The following is a 23,511-nucleotide window of genomic DNA, read 5'->3' on the forward strand; positions in this document are numbered from 1 at the left end:
ATCACACAGCTGGTAATTGGCAGAGCAGGAACTTGAACTCAAATCTTCTGACTCCGTGCCATGTCCTCTTTCCAGTCTCGCATCACTGTCTGGTATAAGGCCAGGAAGTAATTATCCATGTGTCCAGGGATCTATGCTTCTGGAAGGGTGCAGGCCTGGTGACTTAGGAAGGACAGTATGGAGGTAGTGGTCGGGGGTGGGGAGAATATGAGGAGTCTCGATAGGCTAGAACCCAATTAACGGCCCGGGGACAAGTCCAGACAGATTGGCAGGGGCAAGACCCAGCTACAAGAACCAGATTCAGCCCCGGCCGCTGTCTGTTCACCTGCGGCCAAACACTGACCCCTGCCGGCCGCCCGAGAGAAGGCGGCGCCCGGCCCAGCTCCGGGAGTGCTGGGGGCGCTCGCGGCTGGAACTGGCGAGTGGACGCTCATCGCGCAGACATGAGCCTAGGGGGCTGGTGGTCACAGCGCGTCCCTCTCCTGGAACCTCGAGACCTGGGTGTCTGCCTTGGCCACCCAGGGTGACGTTGCATCGCCTCCTTCGCTCACTTGGCTTTTGACCAGAGCTGAGGGTTTTCCCTGCCCTGGGCCCCGACCCCGAGCATCTCCTGGGTTTCTCCTTGCCGCGCAGCCCCCCACCGTGTTTGAGACTTGAGGCTCGGCGCCTGCCCTTCCTGCCCCGTCTAGGGTGCCGGCCACCTGGAGCAGGCAGGGAGCGTCTCTAGGGCTGGATTCGAGCCTTGTGCGGGGCAGATGGACCAACTCTAGACCAAAGGCCACTTGCTGGGGCTGAGGAGACGCTGTGGCAGTGCCACCAAATACAGCTGCTTCTTGCCTCTCCTGGCTGCTCCCATCCAGTTGGGTCCAGAGGGGTTGTCCCTGCAGAAGGAGCTCACTAAGGACTCTTTACCCCTTCCCTCCTTGTTCAGAACTGAGAGAGAGAGAGAGAGAAAGAAAGAGAAAGAGATGGGGGAGCTCTCTAGCATCTAGCATCCCACGCAGGGCTCAGCATTTTATTCTTTGAGATAAAAACAAGGCAGACAGGCTTGTTAGCAATTCAAATATACTGATTTGGGGGGATGATTTTTTTTTAATTTCAATAATATTTAGAAAGTAACAACATGCTTTCAAGAGTAAGGATTGATGTCAGGTCCTTTATCTTATTCTCTCCAAATCAAGAATCTCCATTTGCAGTGGAAGAGATCTGACTCTTAAGTTTCCTGTGAAAAAGGAGGGAGGGAGGAGGGTGGAGAGGGTGAGTTGGCTGAGCTGACCACCGCTCAGGGTGAGAAGCCTGTAGCCAGTTGCCTGTAGAGTGAAGGTACTTGAGCCTGACAAGAGTAGGCAACTCTCATTTACAATGCATAAAGAACTTTCTAGGGCATCCTTGGGCCATCTGAACTTCAGTCTGACCCTTTGAGGTGGGCCTGGATGCTAGTGCTATTCTCAATTCCAGATTAGAAAGAGGGAGCTTGAGGTCAGGCTTGGTGGCTCACGCCTGTAATCCCAACAGTTTGGGAGACCGAAGTGGGTGGATCACCTGAGGCCAGGAGTTCAAGATCAGCCTGGTCAACATTGCGAAACCCCATCTTTAGAAAAAACACAAAAATTAGCCAGGTATCATGACACACACCTGTGATCCCAGCTACTTGGGAGGCTGAGGCATGAGAATTGCTTGAACCCGGGAGGTGGAGGTTGCAGTAAGCTGAGATAATACCACTGCACTCCAGTTTGGGTGACAGGAAGACCCTGAAGAAGGAAGGAAGGAAGGAAAGAAGGAAGGAAGGGAGGAAGGAAGGAAGGAAGGAAGGAAGGAAGGAAGGAAAGCAGGCAGGCAGGCAGGCAAAAACCCATCTCTACTAAAAAAAAAATTAGCTGGGCATGGTGGTGCATCCCTGTAGTCCCACCAGGGGCTGAGCAGGGAGGATCACTTGAGCCTGGAAGGTTGAGGCTGCAGTAAGCCCTGATTGTGCCACTGAACTCCAGCCTGGGCGACAAAGTAAGACTCTGTCTGAAAAAAAAAAAAAAGTACGTGATCATGATAGACCAATTCAAAAGTTTATGGTTTCAGGTTCCACATTGCAATTAACCTTTAAGATACTATACTTGTCCAGTTTTGGTATGTAATCTAAGAAAAATATCCACAATTATTTGAAAAGGCTATTAAGATAGTCTTCCTTTTTTCAACCACATATCTGTGTGAAGACAGACTTTTTTCATATATTTCAACCAAAACAACATATCTCAACACATTGAATGTACGTAGAAGCAGGTAAGAGAATGCAGCTATCTTCTACTCAGCCAGACATTTGACAGCAAAAATGCAAAACAATGTCACTCTTCTCACTAATTCTTTTGTTTTGGAAAATACAATTATTTTTCAACTGTTATTTGTGATAACATGTACAGCATATGGTTTATTAATGCTATTTTAAATGAAATAATACATATTTTTAAAATTTCTGTTTTACTTTCTAACATGGTAAATGTCAATGGATATTGAACATAAGCACACAAAAACAAAATACATAAACGAGAGCTTTTTGGGGCCCTCAGTAATTGTTAAGAGTCGAAAGAGGTTTTCAGACCAAAATGTTTGAGAACCATGGAGCTATCTATGAAGAAAATATCAACTTTTTTCTCTGTCTTTTTTTATTGAGCTATAATTCATATACTATAAAATTCACCATTTACAAATGTATGACTCAGTGTTTTTTAGCAGATTCACAAGGTCGTTCAACAATCACTACTATCCACTTCCGGAACCTGTGCCTGTGTGCAGTCATTTCTCATTACTCCCTACTTCTAGCCCCTGACAACCACAGATCTCAATGAATGTGCCTATCTGAACATTTAATATAAATGGAATCATATAATATATGGCCTTTTGTGACTGGCTTCTTTCACTTAGCATAGTGTTTACAAGGTTCATCCATGCTGTAGCTTGTATCAGTACTTCATTCCTTTTTATGGTAGAATAATATTCCACTGCATGGACAGACCACATTTTGTTTATCCACTCGTTGACTGATAAACACCTGGGTTGTTCCCTGATATGGTTTGGCTCTGTGTCCCCACCCAAACCTCACCTTGAATTGTATTAATCCCACATGTCAAGGGCGGGACCAGGTAGAGGTAATTGGATCATGGGGGTGGTTTCCCCCATGCTGTTCTCATGATAATGAGTGAGTCTCAGGAGATCTGATGGTTTTATAAGCATCTGGCATTTCCCCTGCTTGCACTCACTCCCATCCTGCCACCCTGTGAAGACGGTGCCTGTTTCTCCTTTGCCTCCTGCCATGATTGTAAGTTTCCGGAGGTCTCCCCAGCAATGCGGAACTGTGAGTCAATTAAAACCCTTTCCTTTATAAATTACCCAGTCTCAGGCAATTCTTTACAGCAGTGTGAGAATGGACTGATACATTTCCACCTTTTGGTCATTATAAATAATGCTGCTATGAGCATTCATGTATATGTATATATATCTTTTTTTTTTTTTTTTCTTGAGACAGAATCTCATTTTGTTGGCCAGGCTGGAGTGCAGTGGTACAATTTCGGCTCACTGCAACCTCCACCTCCTGGGTTCAAGCGATTCTCCCATCCCGGCTTCCTGAGTAGCTGGGATTACAGGTGTGCGCCACCACTTCCGGCTAATTTTTGTATTTTTAGTAGAGATAGGGTTTCACCATGTTGGCCAGGCTGGTCTCAAACTCCTGACCTCACGTGATCTGCCCACCTTGGCCTCCCAAAGTGCTGGGATTACAGGCGTGAGCTACTGCATCCAGCTACACCTTTTTTTTTTTTTTTTGAGACAGAGTCTTGCTGTGTTACCCAGGCTGGAGTGCAATGGTATGATCATAGCTCACTGCAGCCTCCAACTCCTTGGCTCAAGCGATCCTCCCACCTCAGCCTCCCCAATAGCTGGGATTATAGGCATACACCACCACATCCAGCTGATTTTTTTATATTTTGTAGAGATAGGATCTCATTATGTTGCTCAGGCTGGTCTCAAATTCCTGGGCTCAAGGGATCCTCCTGCCTTGGCCTCCCCAAGTACTGGGTTTATAGGTGTGAGTCACTGCTCCTGGTCTCATGTACAAGTATATATAATGTTCTCAATTATTTTGGGTATATAGCTAGCAGTGGAATTTCTAGGTCTTACGGTAACTCTATATTGAACTTTTTGAAGACCTCCCAAACCATTTTCCACAGAGGCTGCACCTATTTATATTCCCACTAGTGATTTATGAGGGTTCCAATTTGTCTACATCCTTGCTAATACTAGTTATTGTCTTTTAAACTATAGCCATGCTAGTGGGTTTGAAAGTTTTGATTTGCATTTCCCTAATGGTTAATGATACTGAGTATCTTTTTTTTTTTTTTTTTTTTGATATGGAGTTTTGCTCTTGTTGCCCAGGCTGGAGTGTAGTGGTGCGATCTTGGCTCCTTGCACCCTCCACCATCCAGGTTCAAGCAGTTCTCTTGCCTCAGCCTCCTGAGTAGCTGGGATTACAGACATCTGCCACCACACCTGGCTAATTTTTGTATTTTTAGTAGAGGTGAGGTGCCACCATGTTGGCCAGGCTTGTCTCAAACTCTTGACCTCAGGTGATCCACCTGCCTTGGCCTCCCAAAGTGCTAGGATTACAGGCATGAGCCACCATGTCTGGCTGATGCTGACTATCTTTTCATGTGCTTCTTGGCATTTGTATATCTTCTTTGGAGAAATGCTTATTCCAGTCATTTGCCCAAATTTAAATTGGGTTGTCTTTTTATTATTAAATTATAAGAGTTCTTATAGGCTAGACGAGGTGGCTCACTCTAATCCCAACACTTTGGATGGCAGAGGTGGGAGTATCGCTTGAGGCCAGGAGTTCAAGACCATCCTGGGCAACATAGTGAGATCTCGTCTATAAAAAAATTTTTTTTTTTAGTTATCCAGGCATGGTGGTGCACACCTACAGTCCCAGCTACTCGGGAGACTGAGGTGACAGGATTGCTTGAGCCCAGGAGGTGGAAGCTGCAGTGAGCTATGATGATGCCACTGCACTTTAGGCTGGATGACAGAGCAAGACTCTGTCTCAACAACAACAGAAAAACAGCTCTTCTATCTTCTGGATACAAGATCCTTTCCAGATCTATGATTTGCAAAAATTTTCTCCCATTCTGTGATTTATCTTTTAACTTTGATAGGGCCTTGACACTCAAATTTTTAATTTTGATGAAGTCTAATTGATCTATTTTTTCTTCAGTTGATTGTGCTTTTGGTGTTGTATGTAAGAAACCATTGCTTAATCCAAGGTCATAGAGGTTTACACCTATGTTTTTTCTAAGAGTTTTATAGTTTTAGTTCTTATCTTTAGGTCTTTGATTCGTTTTGAGTTAATTTTTGTAGACAATAAAAGATAGGAGTCCAAATTAATTCTTTTGCATGTGGCTATCCAGATGTCCCAGCACTATTTGTGGGGAAAAAACTTATTTCCTCATTTAATTGTCTTGATACCTTGACCGTAAACATACAGGTTTATTTCTGGACTCTCAATTCTATTCCATTGATGTACATGTTGATCCTTATGCCAGTACCACATTGTTTTCATTACTGTAGCTTTTGAACTTGGAAAGTGTAAGTTCTCCAGCTTTTTTTTTTTTTTTTTTTTTTTTTTTTTTTTGAGACAAGGTCTTGCTCTTTTGCCTAGGCTGGAGTGCAGTGGTGCTATCTTGGCTCACTGCAGCCTCAACCTCCCTGGGCTCAGGTGATCCTCCCACCTCAGCCTCCTGAGTAGCTGGGACCACAGGCGAGCACCACCACACCAGGCTAATTTTTGTATTTTTTTTGTAGAAACTTTTTTTTTGTAGAAATTTTTTGTATTTTTACCATGTTGCCCAGGCTGGTATTGAACTCTTGAGCTCAAGCAATCCACACCTTGGCCTCCCAAAGTGCTGGGATTACAAGCATGAGCCACCGCACCGGGTCAAGTTCTTCAACTTTGTTCTTTTTCAAGATTGTTGTGGCTGGATAATATCAACTTTAACATTAACCTTTTTTTCATGCCAGGTGATGAGTACATGGGTGTTTGTTGTATCATTCTCTTCACTTTTCAGTACTAACAATGTATTAATAGAAAGGATGACATCTAGGTGTATAGCAATTAAATGACTTAAATGAGTTAATAAATGTAAAACACAGAAAACTATCTGGCCCCCTCCATACTGTTAGTTGCTGTTGTTGTTATTCTTTTAAGTGAAAATTTTTAAAAGCATCTTTTGCTGCTAGACTATCTGGGTTCAAATACTGGTCCTGTCACTCCCTAATGGTGTGATCTTGGGCCAGTTATCAAACCTTGCCAAGTTCTAATCTGTAGAATGTGGATAATAACCTTAGTCTCAGAGAGTTGTTGTGGGGATTAAATGAGATAAAGACACAATTAAATCAGATAATGGAAATCATAGGAGATGCTTGAACCCAGTAGGTGCTAACCTATTATTTGCCTTCCTACAAGTCTGCAGGGAGCGATCAACTTAGTGAAAAGCCTAGAAATCATTCCACAGGAAGGACATGAAAAAAATGGAGCATGAAGCTGTTTTTAAATATCCAAAAGCCAGATGTGGAAGGTCTTTTCTGTGTACCCCAGAGAGTGCCAGGGCTCCTGAATTTCAGGAAGCCATTCTGGCCAATCCTCCCCAGCCCTCATTCTTCTGGGAGCACCCTTAATGGTCTGTGGTCATCGTGCCAGCACTTGCCAATTTGTAATTATAATTATTTAGGTCTCAGACGCCTCCATCAGTTGGTCCCATTCCATAAATATTTACAAAGCGCTCACTGTCTGCCAGACACTATGTGTGCTAGACCCTGGGGCTCATGGGTGAATGAGACACTGCTGGAATCCTCCAAGTCACAGTCCAGCAGAACGCCAATTGGTGAAAGTTTGAAGGAGCCACATTTCTGCTCCATATAGCCGCTTGCAGTCTCCTCCTACTTCCGTAAAAAGCCTTTAGTGTCAGAACCAAGGCAGCAGCTAATTCTCCCCAGTAAATTACCAGACCCAAAGAGAAAGTTTCAGGACCGGCAGTCCAAGCGCTTCCTGGCAGAGGTCCCGGGCCTGGAAACACTCGGCTTTCTGAGCGAGGAGCACCCTCTAGTGTATGTCCACGGTAAGGCGGGTCCAACGTAAAACCTTTCAAAGATCCCTATTTATTGCAAAGAATTTCTTTCTTTATTTGAGCGCTGCTCATGGCTAAGCTGCTTTCAGGTCTCCGCTGTAAGACAACAACATTGACAGTTTAAAAAATAATAAATAGGTCGGGCGCGGTGGCTCACGCCTGTAATCCCAGCACTTTGGGAGGCCGAGGCGGGCGAATCACGAGGTCAGGAGATCGAGACCAACCTGGCTAACACGGTGAAACCCCATCTCTACTACAAATACAAAAAATTAGCCGGGAGTGGTGGCAGGCACCTGTAGTCCCAGCTACTCGGGAGGCTGAGTCAGGAGAATGGCGTGAACCAGGGAGACGGACCTTGCAGTGAGCCGAGATCACGCCACTGCACTCCAGCCTGGGCGACAGAGCAAGACTCCGTCACTAAATAAATAAATAAATAAATAAATAAATAAATAAATAAAAATAGTTGCCAACATCTTTTGAGCACTTAGTATTTGCCAGGCCTTGTGTTAATTTGTCTTACATGGCTTACCCAGGAGGCAGTTACTATTAAGATGATGATGTCCCAGATATTGATAAAGAAACTGAGGCAGGTGGGGCAGCCAGCTCAAGCGGTCAGACTCCATAACCATGCGCTTAATTTTTTGGTTTACTGTCAAAGAGAAGCAACAACCATGGGCAATACCAAGATAGTTCTAGTCAAATTTCTCCTGATTATTTGGGAGAACTGTAATTTAACTAAATCCAGCAGATTTATGTCAAAATATCAAATATGGAATGATGATGAGCCTTTCTCATGTTCATACTGAAGGGAATAGAAAGAAAAAAATCTAGACTAGGGTTTTCAAACTGTGGGTTGAACTTATTGATGAGTTGGATAAACAATTTAGTGGATTTTTACTAGCACTATAGAAATTGAAATAGCCGGGCGAGGTGGCTCATGTCTGCAATCCCGGTACTTTGGGAGGAGGCCAAGGTGGGCAGATTGCTTGAGCTCAAGAGTTCAAGACCAGCCTGGGCAACATGGTGAAACCCCATCCCTACAAAAACAACAACAACAAAAAATTAGCTGGGCATGGTGGCGTGTGCCTGTAGTCCCAGCTACTTGAGGGGCAGAGGTGGAAGGACTGCTTGAACCCAGGAAGTTGAGGCTTCAGTAAGCCGTGTTTGCACCAGTGCACTCCAGCTTGGGTGAAAGAGAATGACCGTGAAAAAAAAAAAGAAAAAGAAAGAAACAGAGAGAGAAAGAAGAAGGAAAGAAAGAAAAAGAAGAAAGAAAGAAAGAAAAAGAAGAAAGAAAGAAAGAAACTGAAATACAGTCATGTGCCATTTAACAAGAGGGAAACATTCTGAGAAATGCATTGCTAGGCGACTTTATCATTGTGATAACATCAGAGTATACTTACACAAACCTAGATGGTATAACCCACTAGACACCTAAGTTATATGGTGTAGCCTGTCGCTCCTAGGCTACAGACTCATCCAGCATGATGAGTACTGTATACTGAATGCTGTAGGCAACTGTAACACAGTGGTGTTTGTGTATCTAAACATAGAAATGGTACAGTGAAAATACGGTATTATAATCTTTTTTATCTTTGAGATGGAGTTTTGCTCTTGTTGCCCAGCCTGGAGTGCAATGGCAGGGTCTAGGCTCACTGCAACCTCCGCCTCCCGGGTTCAAGTGATTCTCTTGCCTCAGCCTCCCGAGTAGCTGGAGTGACAGGCACACGCCACCAAGCCCAGCTAATTTTTGTGTTTTTAGTAGAGACAGGGTTTCTCCACGTTGACCAGGCTGGTCTTGAACTCCTGACCTCAGGTTATCCGCCTGCCTAGGCCTCCCAAAGTGCTGGGATTACAGGCGTGAGCCACTGTGCCTGGCCTGGTATTATAATCTTATAGGATGACTACCATATATGTGGTTCATTGTTGACCCAAACATTGTTATGTATCACATGACAGCATAACAAATCAGGACTATATGAGCATGCATAACGAGGCAGTACATATTCTCCCGCCCCACCTGCCTCTCTCTGTCTCTCTCCACACACACATGATACATGATATATATTTAAGTGACTCAAATCTTCCATCCAGAAACCTTTCGGGAGGGTTCCACCTGGCAGCCCACTCCTATCCTGAGGTTAGTGATTGCTTTAGGCAGTTTGAGCTGCCATAGCAAAAGTACCCTAGACTGGGCAGCTTAAACCACAAACACTTCTCAGAGTTCTAGAGGCTGAGAAGGACAAGGTGAAGGCGCTGGCAGATTTGGTGTCTGGTGAAGGCCTGCTTCCTGGGTCGTAGATGGTCATCTTCTCAGTATCCTCACACGGCAGATGGGTGAGGGAGCCCTCTGAAGTCTCTTTTATGAAGGCTCTAATCCCATTCATGAAGGCTCATGACCTAATTACTTCTCAAAGGCCTCACCTCCAAATACCATCACATTGGAGATTCTATTTCAACATATAAATTTTGGAGAGAGATAAATGTTCGGTCTACAACATTGATGAAGCACTATATCGCTTGCATCTTGTCTTTCAGCCAGGGCAAGAACAAGCTTTCCCACCCAGCACAGTGCTGTGGAAGTGTGGATGCTTTGCTGATTGGGTTGGAGGCATGCTGGGCCCCTGTCCTGTCACTCTCCTGTGCCCCAGCAGCTCCCCAGTTGCTCTACTGATCCACCATCATTTCTCCATAATTCTGTATGCACTAGTTCTCCACACATATATGAGCCTTTACTTATCGTTTAATATCCACTTGACCAGGTGAAATTATCATGATGAATGTGAAATATTCATAAAATGATTAAAAAAGTGATTATGTGCTTTTTTCTGTGGTGAGGTTCTGTAGCTTAGGTAAGATTCTCAAAGGAGTCTGTGACCCCCAAAGTATTAAGAATTAACCACTACAGGCCAGGCGCAGTGGCTCGCACCTGTAATCCCAGCACTTTGGGAGGCCAAGGCGGGCAGATCACAAGGTCAGGAGATCGAGACCATCATGGCTATCACAGTGAAACCCCGTCTCTACCAAAAATACAAAAAAAATTAGCTGGGCATAGTGGCGGGCGCCTATAGTCCCAGCTGCTGGGGAAGCTGAGGCAGGAGAATGGTGAACCCGGGAGGCGGAACTTGCAGTGAGCCGAGATCGTGCCACTGCACTCCAGCCTGGGTGACAGAGTGAGACTCTGTCTCAAAAAAAAAAAAAAAAAAAAAAGAATTAACCACTCCATTTGTCTGGAAGCCCCACAGGGCCAGGATCTATTTCTCTTATTCATCTGTTATTTCTCTGTCATGTGTTTCTAGCTGACAAACACAGTAGATACCCGAACACCGCTAGTCCCTAAACACTTCTGCCTACTTCTGCTGTCACGACCTTTATTCAAGTCACTATTTGTCCACCTTGACTACAACAGCAGCTTCCTAAATGGTCTCTATTTCTGCCGTTGCCCCCTAGAAACCATTATTCATACAGCAATGTGATCTTTAAAATCAGATCATGCCACTCTCCTGCTTAAAACCTTTCAGTGACCTCCCATTACACTTGGAATAAAACCCAAACTTCTCACTCTGACGTCCCAGGCCCGGCATCATCTGGGTTCTACCTGGCTCTCCAATCTCATCCTACACCACTCTCCTCTCTTCCTCTGCTCTGGCCACACCTAGCCTGCTTCCTCTTCCTCCAATGTCCCAAGCTCTTTCTTCCCTGGCTTGGTAAAAGATTCTTGGGAAAACCTTCCAGAGACGAAATCATCTTCAAACCAATTAAATATACACTTAAGTAGGTGAAGCCTGTGAATTTTAAATATAAAACTAGATACATCTAGGCTGGGCACGGTGGCTCACGCCTGTAATCCCAGTACTTTGGGAGGCCAAGACAGGTGGATTACTTAAGGTCAGAAGTTCAAAACCAGCCTGGCCAACATGGTGAAACCCTATCCCTACTAAAAATATGAAAAATTAGCCGGGTATGGTGGTGCCCGCCTGTAATCCCAGTTACTCGGGAGGCTAAGGCAGGAGAATTGCTTGAACTCAGGAGGCGGAGGTTGCAGTAGCCAAGATCATGCCACTGCACTCCAGCCTGGGCAACAGAGCTAGACTCTGTCTCAAAAAATATATATATAGTAATAATAAAGCTAGATATATCTGAAAGTTTGAATTATACAGCCATTTCAGTACTTCATTTGAAATGTTAAGTACATGGTTGGATTTTAGCCATGTATTTTATTTTATTTATTTATTTATTTATTTATTTTGAGACAGAGTCTCACTCTGCTGCCCAGGCTAGAGTGCAGTGGTGCGATCTCGGCTCACTGCAAGCTCCACTTCCTAGGTTCAAGTGATTCTTGTGCCTCAGCCTCCGGAGTAGCTAGGACTACAGGTGCACACCACCATGCCCGGCTCATTTTTGTATTTTTAGTAGAGAAGGGGTTTCACCATGTTGCCCAGACTGGTCTGGAACTCCTGGCCTCAAGCAATCCACCTGCCTTGGCCTCCCAAAGTGTTAGGATTACAGGCGTGAGCTACTGCACCTGGCCTAGCCATGTATTTTAAAGGGATCACTGTGGGACTTCCACTTCTGCACATGAAGGATAAACTGTTGTAGAGATGGCTTCCCCCACCACACACACCCAAAACTAGTAAATTAAACAAAATATATGAAACAACTGTTTTCACACATTGGACAGCAGGCAATGCAAGACTAAGATCTCTGAGAAAAGAAAAATAAGTTCAGCCTCACCAGAGCCCCAGCTTACTACGTGGAGACAGTGAAGAGAGTGCTACATGGAGTACCCAAACAGAGCCCCGTGGTCTCACTGAGTTTAGGAGACAGGGTTTAGATTTCAAGGACGTGAAGACAGCTAGAATTTGTGGGAGAGAGTGCTGGAGAAGCAAGAGCTGCATGGGGAGAGAGAGAGAGAAAGCGACAAAGCCTCATAGACCATTAGAGATTCCCTCAAGTCTTTGGGGACTGATCTACACAGGTGTGGGGTGAAATTCCAGAAGGTTGGAAAAAGTAAAACCAGAAAGCAGGAGGCCGAACAAGTGTTGGAGTTTACACAGGGCTAGGCATAGTTTGTGTTTCCATCAACCAGAGTAAAGAGACCTCATAACACACAGGTATTGGGTAGAGGCTTCAGAAGCATAGAGACTTAGTGGGGCTAAATTATTAATATCTCTAGAATAGAGGCCAACTTGGGCTTTTCCTAACAAAACTTAATAGCAAGACTTAAAAGAAGAAAACAAATCACAAGTAACTAATTATATGCCAGGACAAAGTTCAGCACTCTGTTTTTTTGTTTGAGTGTTTGTTTTTTCTGTTTTGTTTTGTTTTGAAACAGAGTCTCACTCTGTCGCCCAAGTTGGAGTGCAGTGGCGTGATCTCGGCTCACTGCAACCTCTGCTTCTCAAGTAGCTGGGGCCACAGACATGAGCCACCATGCCCAGCTAATTTTTGTATTTTTCTCTAGTACTCTTTAAAAGAATACAACAATGTCTTGCACCCAACAACCCAAAATACACAATATTCAGCATCCAATAAAAAATTGCCAGGTAGTCAAATAAATAGGAAAAAATTACCCATAACCAGTAGATAACTAAAGCAATAGAAACAGACCACAATATTCAGAGATGATGAAATTAGTAGGCGAGGACCTTAAAATAGCCATTATAAATCTCATAAATTATGCCCAAGGATATAAAGAAGAACATAAATATGATGGAGAGAGAAAAGAAATATATTTTTAAAGGACCCAAAATGGAACTTCAAGAGATGAAAAGTATATGACCTAAAAATGAAAGATGCACAGGAGGAATTAACAGCAGATTATACACTGCAGAAGCACTGCATAAGAAAAGATTGGTGAACTTGAAAATATAGCAATAAAAACTATTGAAAATAAAGCACAGAAAATCCACAAAAATAACAGAGCACCAATGTCTTATAAGATAATATCAAAACCAAGACACATCATAATCAAATTATTGAAAAGGTTGGCTAGGCGTGTGGCTCATGCCTGTAATCCCAGCATTTTGGGAGGCCGAAGTAGGTGGATCACTCGAGAACAGGAATTCAAGAGCAGAGCAGCCCGGCCAACATAGCAAAGCCTTGTCTCTACTAAAAATACAAAAAGTAGTCAGGCGTAGTGGTGCACGCCTGCAGTCCCAGCTACTGGGGAGGCTGAGGCAGGAGAATTGCTTGAACCTGGGAGGCGGAGGTTGAAGTGAGCTAAGATTGCACCACTGCACTGCACTCCAGCTTGGGCAACAGAGTGAGACTCTGTCTAAAAAAAATAAGTAAGTAAAAATAAATAAAATAGGCTGGGCATGGTAGCCCATGCCTGTAATTTCAGCACTGTAGGAGGCCGAGGCAGGCGGATTACATCAGGTCAGGAGTTTGAGACCAGCCTGGCCAACATGGCAAAACCCCATCTCCATTAAAAATACAAAAATTAGGCTGGGTGAGGTGGCTCACGCCTGTAATGCCAGCACTTTGGGAGGCTGAGGTGGGTGAATCATTTGAGGTCAGGAGTTCGAGACCAGCTTGGCCAACATAGTGAAACCCCTTCTCTACTAAAAATACACAGATTAGCCGGGCGTGGTGGCGCAGGTGCCTATAATCCCACCTACTCGGGAGGCTAAGGCTGGAGAATCACTTGAACCGTGGAGGTTGCAGTGAGCTGAGATTGCACCATTGCACTCCAATCTGGGTGACAAGAGTCAAACTCTGTCTAAAAAAAAAATACAAAAATTACCCAAGCATGGTGGCACATACATGTAATCCCAGCTACTCGGGAGGCTGAGACAGGAAAATTGCTTGAACTCAGGAGGTGGAGGTTGCAGTGAGCCAAGATCACACCACTGCACTCCAGCCTGGGCAACAGAATGAGATTCCATCTAAAAATAAATAAATAAATAAATAAAAAGAAAAATTAATAAGGAAAATCTTAGAGTACCTAGAGAAAAATGAACACATTACCTAGAAGGGCAAAGAAGACAAATACAGTGGACTTCTTGTCACAAACTATGTATACTGGAAGATAATGGAATAACATCTTTAAAGTACTAAAATAAAAACTATTAACTTAAAATTTTTTCCATCTTTAAACTATGAACATGAGACACCTATTAGCATCCTGTACCTCATAATGTCATGAACTGAGACAGGTAAACATCACTTCTGTGGTTTTCATGCCAAAATGTATGCTTACGTTTAGTCATGAGAGACATCAAACTCAAATTGAGACGACTTTTACAAAATAATTGACCAGTGTAATAAATTAGTTGATTCCATGATGTTCAACTGCTGAGTTTTCAAGCCCCCACCCCCACTCCTCCTTTCCCTTTTATCCAAAACCTGGGCAAGCCAATAATAAAGGCAGAAGCTGGGCGTGGTGGCTCACACCTATAATCCCAGCACTTTGGGAGGCCAAGGTTGATGGATCACTTGAGGCCAGGAGTTTGAGACCAGCTTGGCCAACATGGCAAAACCCTATCTCTACTGAAAATACAAAATTAGCTGGGCATGGTGGCGCATGCCAGTAATCCCAGCAATTTGGGAGGCTGAGGCACGAGAATTGCTTGAATTTGGGAGGCAGAGGTTGCAATGAACCGAGATTGCACCACTGCACTCCAGCCTGGGCAACAGGGTGAGCCTCTGTCTCCAAAATAATAATAATGATAAGAATAATAATGCCAGGGTACTCTCCTCCCTTAATGCCAGGGTACTCTCCTCCCTTGCACCAGTAGGGAAATTCAAACCACAAAACCCTGGCCTGTGCATCAGAACTCTCACCCCAGCTTTACTCCCTAACAGTAAAACCCAGGGCCACTTGCATCTCCTTGTTCTCAAGCTGTTTTTAGGCTTTCTTAAGAGCCTGCCCTGTTCTGCACAGAAAACCTCATTACACGAGGAATAAGCTTTTCCAAACCCTCTGTATGTGTGTATGTGGCATCACCAATCTTGATGTCTAAACCAAATCTGGGGTAGAGATTTGATCCCTTCCTCTGTGGGGCAATCACAAGACAACTGGCACAGGGAACAGCGTACCTTAGATGATAGCCACCCACCATCAGGGGTCTCTCTCCACTCGCTTTGGCTTGCTATTGATTCTGCTGCCTATTGGCAAGCTTACACTTCGAGCTGTGCTGCTTTGTTCCACATTTGCTGAGGACTACTGAATCTCTGTTACAGAAGTAACTGACCTGAATTGAAAGTTTCTATAATTGGCATTTTGAGACAGAAATATGAAATTGAGGATGTCCTTAAAGTGGCCCTAATATGTGAGCCCCGTCTGGACCTATCTGTGCATCTTAGATTGAATTGTATGTCTTGATTCTGGCATAAACCATTGACGATCCTAGGCTCAAGGGCATGACACTTATTATTTTGTGACTGTTGGTTGTATGTCCCAACCAGGCATTAGCCTATGTTCTATAGAGTGTGCAGGAGAAAGGCTGATACTCTGTGCAATATACAGGGCCATCTGGTGGTTGCTCCGGTGAGGAAGCGCAGTCACCAGGATTAAAGATAAAAACACTCAATAGCACTCCATGCCATGAACCCTTATAAAAACTAGGCCAGAATGCCTTACTCCATCTCTCTTAAAGGGTCAGAGGACACCATCATCACCCTACCAGATAACTATAAAACAGACCCAGAAAGAAGCTGGGTTTGATTAAGTGCTGCAGCTTATCAAACTGTCAAGGGATTCATTCAAATCCAACTCAAGGCTGGGTGCAGTGGTTCACGCCTGTAATCTTAATGCTTTGGGAGGCTGAGATGGGAGAATTGCTGGAGCCTAGGAGTTCAAGATCAGCCTGGGAAACATAGTAAGACCTCGTCTAGGCCGGGCATGGTGGCTCATGCCTGTAATCCCAGCACTTTGGGAGGCCGAGGCGGGCGGATCACGAGGTCAAGAGATTGAGACCATGCTGGCCAACATGGTGAAACCTCATCTCTACTAAAAATATAAAAATTAGCTGGGTGTGGTGGTGCGTGCCTGTAGTCCCAGCTACTTGAGAGGCTGAGGCAGGAGAATCGCTTGAACCTGGGAGATGGAGGTTGCAGTGAGCCGAGATTGCGCCACTGTACTCCAGCCTGGCAACAGAGCGTGACTCTGTCAAAAAAACAAACAAACAAATAAAACCTCATCTATACAAAAACTTTTAAAGTTAGCCAGGTATGGTGACATGTACCTGTAGTCCCAGCTACTTGGGGGGCTGAGGTGGGAAGATTGCTGGAGTTTGAGGCTGCAGTGAGCCATGATTGTGCCACTGCACTCCAGCCTGGGTGACAGAGTAAGACCTTGTCATTAAAAAAATCCAGGGGTTGGGTGCAGTAGTCATGCCTGTACCTGTAATCCCAACACTTGGGGGGCTGAGGCGGGCAGATCACTTGAGGTCAGCAGTTTGAGACCAGCCTGGCCAACATGGCAAAACCCCATCTCTACCAAAAATACAAAAATTAGCCAGAGGTGGGGGCGTGTAGTCCCAGCTACTGGGGAGGCTGAGGCGTGAGAATCACTTGAACCAAGTAGCAGAGGTTGGACTGAGCTGAGATTGTGCCTCTGCACTCCAGCCTGGGCAACAGAGTAAGACCCTGTCTCAAAAAAAAAAAAAAATCCACTAGCCTGGGCACCACAGCAAAACCCCATCTCTACAAAAAATGCAAAAATCAGCTGGGTGTGGTGTTGGGTGCCTATAGTCCCAGCTACTCTGGAGGATGAGGTGGTAGGATCACTTGAGCTGATGAGTTTGAGGCTGCAGTGAGCCAACATCACACCATTGCACTCCAACCTGGGAGACAGAGCGAGACTGCCAAAAAAATAAATAAAATAAAAAATAAAAAATAAATAAAAATCCAACTTAAGTCTACAGTCCCTAAATCAAATAAAATAACAATTGCCATGAAAGTGGCTGCCATAAGGCCAGGTGCAGTGGCTCACGCCTTGTAATCTCAGCACTTTGGGAGTCCAAGGCAGGCAGATCACGAGGTCAGGAGATCGAGACCATCCTGGCTAACACAGTGAAACCCCGTCTCTACTAAAAATAAAAAAAAAATTGGCCTGGCATCGTAGCGGGCCCCTGTAGTCCCACCTACTCGGGAGGCTGAGGCAGGAGAATGGCGTGAACCCGGGAGGCGGAGCTTGCAGTAAGCCGAGATCGCACCACTGCACTCCAGCCTGGGCTACAGAGCGAGACTCTGTCTCAAAAAAAAAAAAAAAAAAAAAAAGAAAAAAAAAAAAGAAAATGGCTGTCATGAAAGTGGCCCCTAACCCTAAGGGTACTGATTTGGGACTCTCCAGAAGAATAAACATAAATATGAGCAGAGAAGAGAAGCTCCCTCCCCCTGAAGTACATCCAGTAACTCCCCCCAGACACACACACACACACACACACACACAGAACTTAACAGAGGTTCATGATTTAACCCAGTTGCAAATCTTACATTTACTCTAAAAACTATACAATAAAAAGATATTTAAAGAAGGAAGGGAGGGTCTCGTTGGCTTTTGCACTTGTACAACATAAGCTCTACATTAACTTTAGGCCAGGCGTGGTGGCTCATGCCTATAATCCCAACACTTTGGGAGGCCAAGCAGGTGGATTACCTGAGGTCAGGAGTTCAAGACCAGCCTGGCCAATATGGTGAAACTCCATCTCTACTAAAAAATACAAAACTAGGCTGGGCGCGGTGGCTCACGCCTGTAATAAAAGTTCTTTGGGATGCCGAGGCAGGCAGATCACGAGGTCAGGAGATCGAGACCAGCCTGGATAACACACAAAAAAATTAGCCAGGTGTGGTGGCACGCGCCTGTAGTCCCAGCTACTCTGGAGGCTGAGGCAGGAGAATCGCTTGAACCCAGGAGGCAGATGTTGCAGTGAGCCGAGATCATGCCACTGCACTCCAGCCTGGGCGACAGAGCGAGACTCTGTCTCAAAAAAAAAAAAAGAAGAAGAAGAAGAAGAAGAACTATTGATTTGCCTAAATTCCCCATATTCATAGTGCCTGTTGCCCTAAAATATTCCACAATGGACATGTACTCTGGCCTAGTGAGTACTAAAAAAAAACAAAATTAAGTTTTTGGCAATTACAACTGGCTTAACAAAATGAGAACCTGAGCCTTTATCATAACCTATTAAAACTGTTCACACAGATAAAACTAGGTATCCTGAGAGTGACTCTGTATAAAAAATAAATAAATAAAATGTACTAGGACCTTTTTGAGACAGGGTCTCACTCTGTGGCCCAGGCTGGAGTGCAGTGGTGCAATCTCGGCTCACTGCAGCTTCCCCTTCCCAGGTTCAGGTGATCCTGCCACCTCAGCCTCCCTAGTAGCTAGGACTACAGGCACACGCCACTTGGCTCGGCTAATTTTTGTATTTTTGTTTGTAGAGATGAGTTTTTTCCCATGTTTTCCAGGCTGGTCTCAAACTCCTGGACTCATGCAATCCACCTGCCTCAGCCTCTCAAAGTGCTAGGATTACAGATGTGAGCCATGCACCCAGCCATAAGCTCAAAACCCATTATATAAGACCTATTTAGAGAAGGGTGATTGTCCCCAGTTTTTCTCCACTCCAAATTGTCCTGGTCTTAAACCTAGAATGAATGAAGGATGCCTGGTGGTGGATTACCACAATCATAATGCTGCAGTTCCACTTAAGAGTTCCTGGCACTCCTGAAGCCCTTGAAATCTTTAGGTTAATATGTGTCTTTTGCATGCTAATGAAATGATTAGCTGGGAGTGCTAGATAGCTTCAAGATGGGGGCTGATGATCAGAAAGACCAAGGCATTAAAAGTTTGGAACTTTCAGGCTCATCTCAGACCTATGGGGCAGGGAGAGGGCTGGAGATTGAATCAGTCACCAATGGCCAATAATTTAATCAATCATGCCTATGTAATTAAACCTCCATAAGTCCCTTCTACCCTACAGGGTTCTGTAAACACGTGGAGGTCCTGGGAGAGTGAAGCACTCAGGGCATGGAAACTCTGGGGGTACCCTCCTCCACCCCGCTCAATACCCTTCCCTGGGCATCTCTTCCATCTGGCTGTTCCTGAATTGCATCCTTTATAATAAGCCAGTAAATGTAAGTAAAGTATTTTCCCGAGTTCTGTGAGCTATTCCAGTAAATTATGGAAACTGAGGAGGGGGTCATGAGAACACCCGATTTTTAACTGGCCAGTCAGAAGTACAGGAGGCCTGGGACTTGTGACTGGTCTCTAAAGATGGGGCAATCTCGTGGGAACTGATGCGAACTCCAGGTAGATAGTGTCAGAATGAATCTGAATTGCTGGACACCCAGTTGGTTTTCAGAGGGTTGGAGAATTGGTTGGTGTATTAGGTCGTTTTCAGGCTGCTGATAAAGATATACCCGAGACTGGGAAGAAAAGAGGTATAATGGACTTACAATTCCACATGGCTGGGGAGGCCTCACGATCATGGCAGAAGGCAAGGAGGAACAAATCACATCTTACATGGATGGCAGCAGGCAAGAGAAAGAGAGCTTGTGCAGGGAAACTCCCGTTTTTAAAACCATCAGATCTTGTGAGACTTATCCACTATCATGAGAATAGCACAGGAAAGACCCACCCTCATGTTTCAATTACTTCCCACTGGGTTCCTCCCACGACATGTAGGAATTGTGGGAGTTACAATTCAAGATGAGATTTGGGTGGGAACACAGTCAAACCATATCAGTTGGTATAGGGGAAAAAACCCATACATTTAGTGTCAGAAGTGTTGTGAGTAAAAAACAGGCCAGCTTCTATATTACTAAAATTACTGCCTCCCTCCAATCAGCAACTGGCAAATACTTTGCTATCATATATTTGGGCTAATATGTTCTCTTAAGTTCCCGTTTCAGCCAGCTTGTCTTTACCATTGCATGGACACAATATACTAACTACCCATGGGACCCCCAACAGACCTGCCATTGCACACGATCTTTGCAAACAAAAACCTTAACTGCATCCAACTCTCTCCAGAAACACAAGTATGATGTTAGATTGATGACATCCTTCTCAGAGGAAATTAATTTTTTAAAAAGACAGGGTCTTGAGGCCGGGCGCGGTGGCTCACGCCTGTAATCCCAGCACTTTGGGAGGCCAAGGTGGGTGGATCACGAGGTCAAAAGATTGAGACCATCCTGGCCAACATGGTGAAACCCTGTCTCTACTAAAAATACAAAAAAAAATAGCCGGGTGTGGCGGCAGGTGCCTGTAGTCCCAGCTACTCGGGAGGCTGAGGCAGGAGAATGGCGTGAACCCAGGAGGCGGAGCTTGCAGTGAGCCGAGATCACGCCACTGCACTCCAGCCTGGGCAACAGTGTGAGAGTCTGTCTCAAAATAAATAAATAAATAAATAAATAAATAAATAAATAAATAATAAAAATAAAAAGACAGGGTCTTATGATGTTGCCCAGGCTGGAGTGCAGTAGCTATTCACAAGCACAGTCATAGCACACTGCAGCCTCAAACTCCTGGACTCAAACGATCCTCCCCTCTCAGCCTCCTGAAGTAGTTGGGTGCAGTGGAAATTCATTTGATACACTAATTTAACGCATACAAACATTCAAAAGGCAGCTCATGAAAAAGGATGGGTCATTTCTTCCACACAAAGTACAAGGTACAAGCACAAGTATACCTCAGTAAAATTTCTGTGTATTACTTGGTAAATTGAGAGCTGTTTATCCCTGACATTTCTGACATTGTCAAGAAATCTCTATTGACCCTCTTAGCACCCACAATGCTAAAAGCCCAGTATCTTTTAGAACTTTGGGGGTTCTGAAGCAACATGTTCCTCCTTTGCAAATTTTACTTAAGACATTTTTGTGTTTTTTTTGAGTCAGAATCTCCCTCTGCCACCAAGGCTGGACTGCAGTGGCATGATCTTGGCTCACTGCAACCTCTGCTTCTCAGGTTCAAGTGATCCTCCTGCCTCAGCCTCCCAAGAAGCTGGGATAACACGCACCCACCACCACGCTCAGCTAATTTTTTTGTATTTTTTTAGTAGAAACGGGGTTTCAGCATGTTGGCCAGGCTGGTCTCGAACTCCTGACCTCAAGTTATCCACCCGCTTTGGCCTCCCAAAGTGCTGGGATTACAGGTGTGAACCACTGCACCCGGCCCTACTTAAGCCCATTTTTGCTGTTCCTTACAAATTGGTTCACCTGAATGGGATCCACTATAACAAAAGGCTTAAAACCTGTTCAAATTGCAAAAGGACAGACCCTACTGTTAGTGCTCCCCAGAAATTCCTTCACTATAGAGGCTTTAGCAACCTCCTCTCATACTTCCAGAGTCTTTGGTTCACTTATGATGGCCATAAATTGTCTGTGGGTTTCCAATGCAAGAAATCGCCTTCCTCAGCCTGATGCTGTACATCATTAGAGTGACAATAGCTGACTGCATACTGGACTCTTCCAAAAAAGGAGGCTCTTACAGGCCTTGAGACCATGACACACTAGCTGCCCGCTATGCCTTGGGCCATGGAAGCCACACCCCCAAAGCTTGGCATGGCTATTGAGGCTTCCTTGCTAAAATGAAAATAGTATCTACAGTATGGAGCCAAATCTGGGTCCTGTAGCATATCCTGCCTGCAGGATGCCATGGGCTCCCCTGTCCTCAGTTTCTGGCCAGACACCACAGTGCAGAAGGAGGTCATTCCTCTCTCAGACCCCTTGGCTTTTTGGGGATCCCTTTGGGATCAACTGAGTGAACAGCAAAGGGAATTCATATACTTTAAAAATGGCAGTGCTACCGTCACATCTGATTCTATTTGTGTTTTCCATCCCTTAACAGACATCCCTGATAAAAGACAGGACCCAAGGGTCCACACAATTTGCCAAACTTCAAGCAGTCATCTTAGCAACAAAGGATGCCCTGCCCAATAAGCAACCCCATCTTAACATTTTTCAGACCCTTAGGCCATTGCCAATTACCTGGCTATCTGGTCCAACTAATGGCAACAACAGTTCTTCATCCAAGGTCATCCTCTTTGGGGTAAAGAACTCTGGAAATGTCTTGCTTGAAGATACCCAGAAATATAAATCAAGGTCAGATATATCTCTGCACATACTCAAGCCACAATACAAGGCCTCACCAAGATACTCCTTATCCCCTTCAGAGTTCCATACATTCTTGAGAGTGACCAAGGCATTCATTTCACTTCTCAAAATACATAACATTGGGCTCTTTAATAAGAAGGCATTGAACAGAAATTTTATCCCCCTTACTGGCCTCAGGCTGCAGGCCTCATAGAGTACCATCACAGCATATTTAAACAAGTTTAAATTTAATTTAAAAAAACAGGATACATTTCAGTAATCCATTAAACATCAGGGGTGAATTGTAACAGAATCCAATTCCATATTTGATGTTTGACCACTGACAGCTTTGAAGCCCCACAACTCCTCCTTAATCTTTTGCCCTCCATTTGGTAGACAAAAAAGCCTAGGTGTTTCCTCCCTTGGCTCCAGCAGGGAAGTTCAAACACTGGCCTGTGCATGGGAAAACCATGCCCTATCCCCAGCCCTTAACCTCAATAAGACCCAAGGCAACTTGCCCCTCCCTTGTTCTCAAGCCATTTTGGGGCCTTTTGGGGAGCCTGTTGTGCTCTGCCCAGAATGCCTCATGCCCTCTTCGTGTATATGTGGCATCATCAGTCTCCACATTCAAACCACATTTGGGTAGAGTTGCTGATCTTTGCTCTGCAGGGCAACCACAAACAACCAGCACAAGTGTCAAGAAAGGAAGCCTGAGGAACTATCCCAGATTAAAAGAGGCTAAGAAGAAAAGACAATTAAAGGCAATAAGCAACCCTAGATTGAATACTGGTCAAGAAAAGGGGCAATAGTAGGACAATGGACAAAACTGGAATAAGGTCTCCAGATGAGCTAATAGTATTGTATCAATGTCAATCTTTTAGTTTGGATGGTAGTTTTGTGGATGTTACCGTATGAAGAAATTGGGAAATAGGTTTACGGAAATTTTTTGGGCAATTTTGTAATTCTTCATAAGTATAATATTATTGCAAATTATAAAGTTTTAAAATGTTTTACCTTTAAATGACTATTTCAGACAAAAGCTAAAAGAAACTGTCGCCATCATACCTGCAGTATACAAATGTTAAATATGCATATAAATATAAAACACCTTATTTCATTTTAATATATTTAAAAGACAATTTACTATTTAAGCAAAACATAATAGCAATGTACTGCAGGGCTCATAGCTACAGATAAATTATATGTCAGCAATAGCCACAAAAGAGAAGGAAATAGAAGTATACTATTGTATCACTGTACATGAGGTAATATTCTTTTTATTTTATTTTTAATTTTTTTAGAGACA

Source organism: Gorilla gorilla, chromosome 4, assembly GCF_029281585.2.
Source record: "Gorilla gorilla gorilla isolate KB3781 chromosome 4, NHGRI_mGorGor1-v2.1_pri, whole genome shotgun sequence".
NCBI classification, from domain to species: Eukaryota; Metazoa; Chordata; class Mammalia; order Primates; family Hominidae; genus Gorilla; species Gorilla gorilla.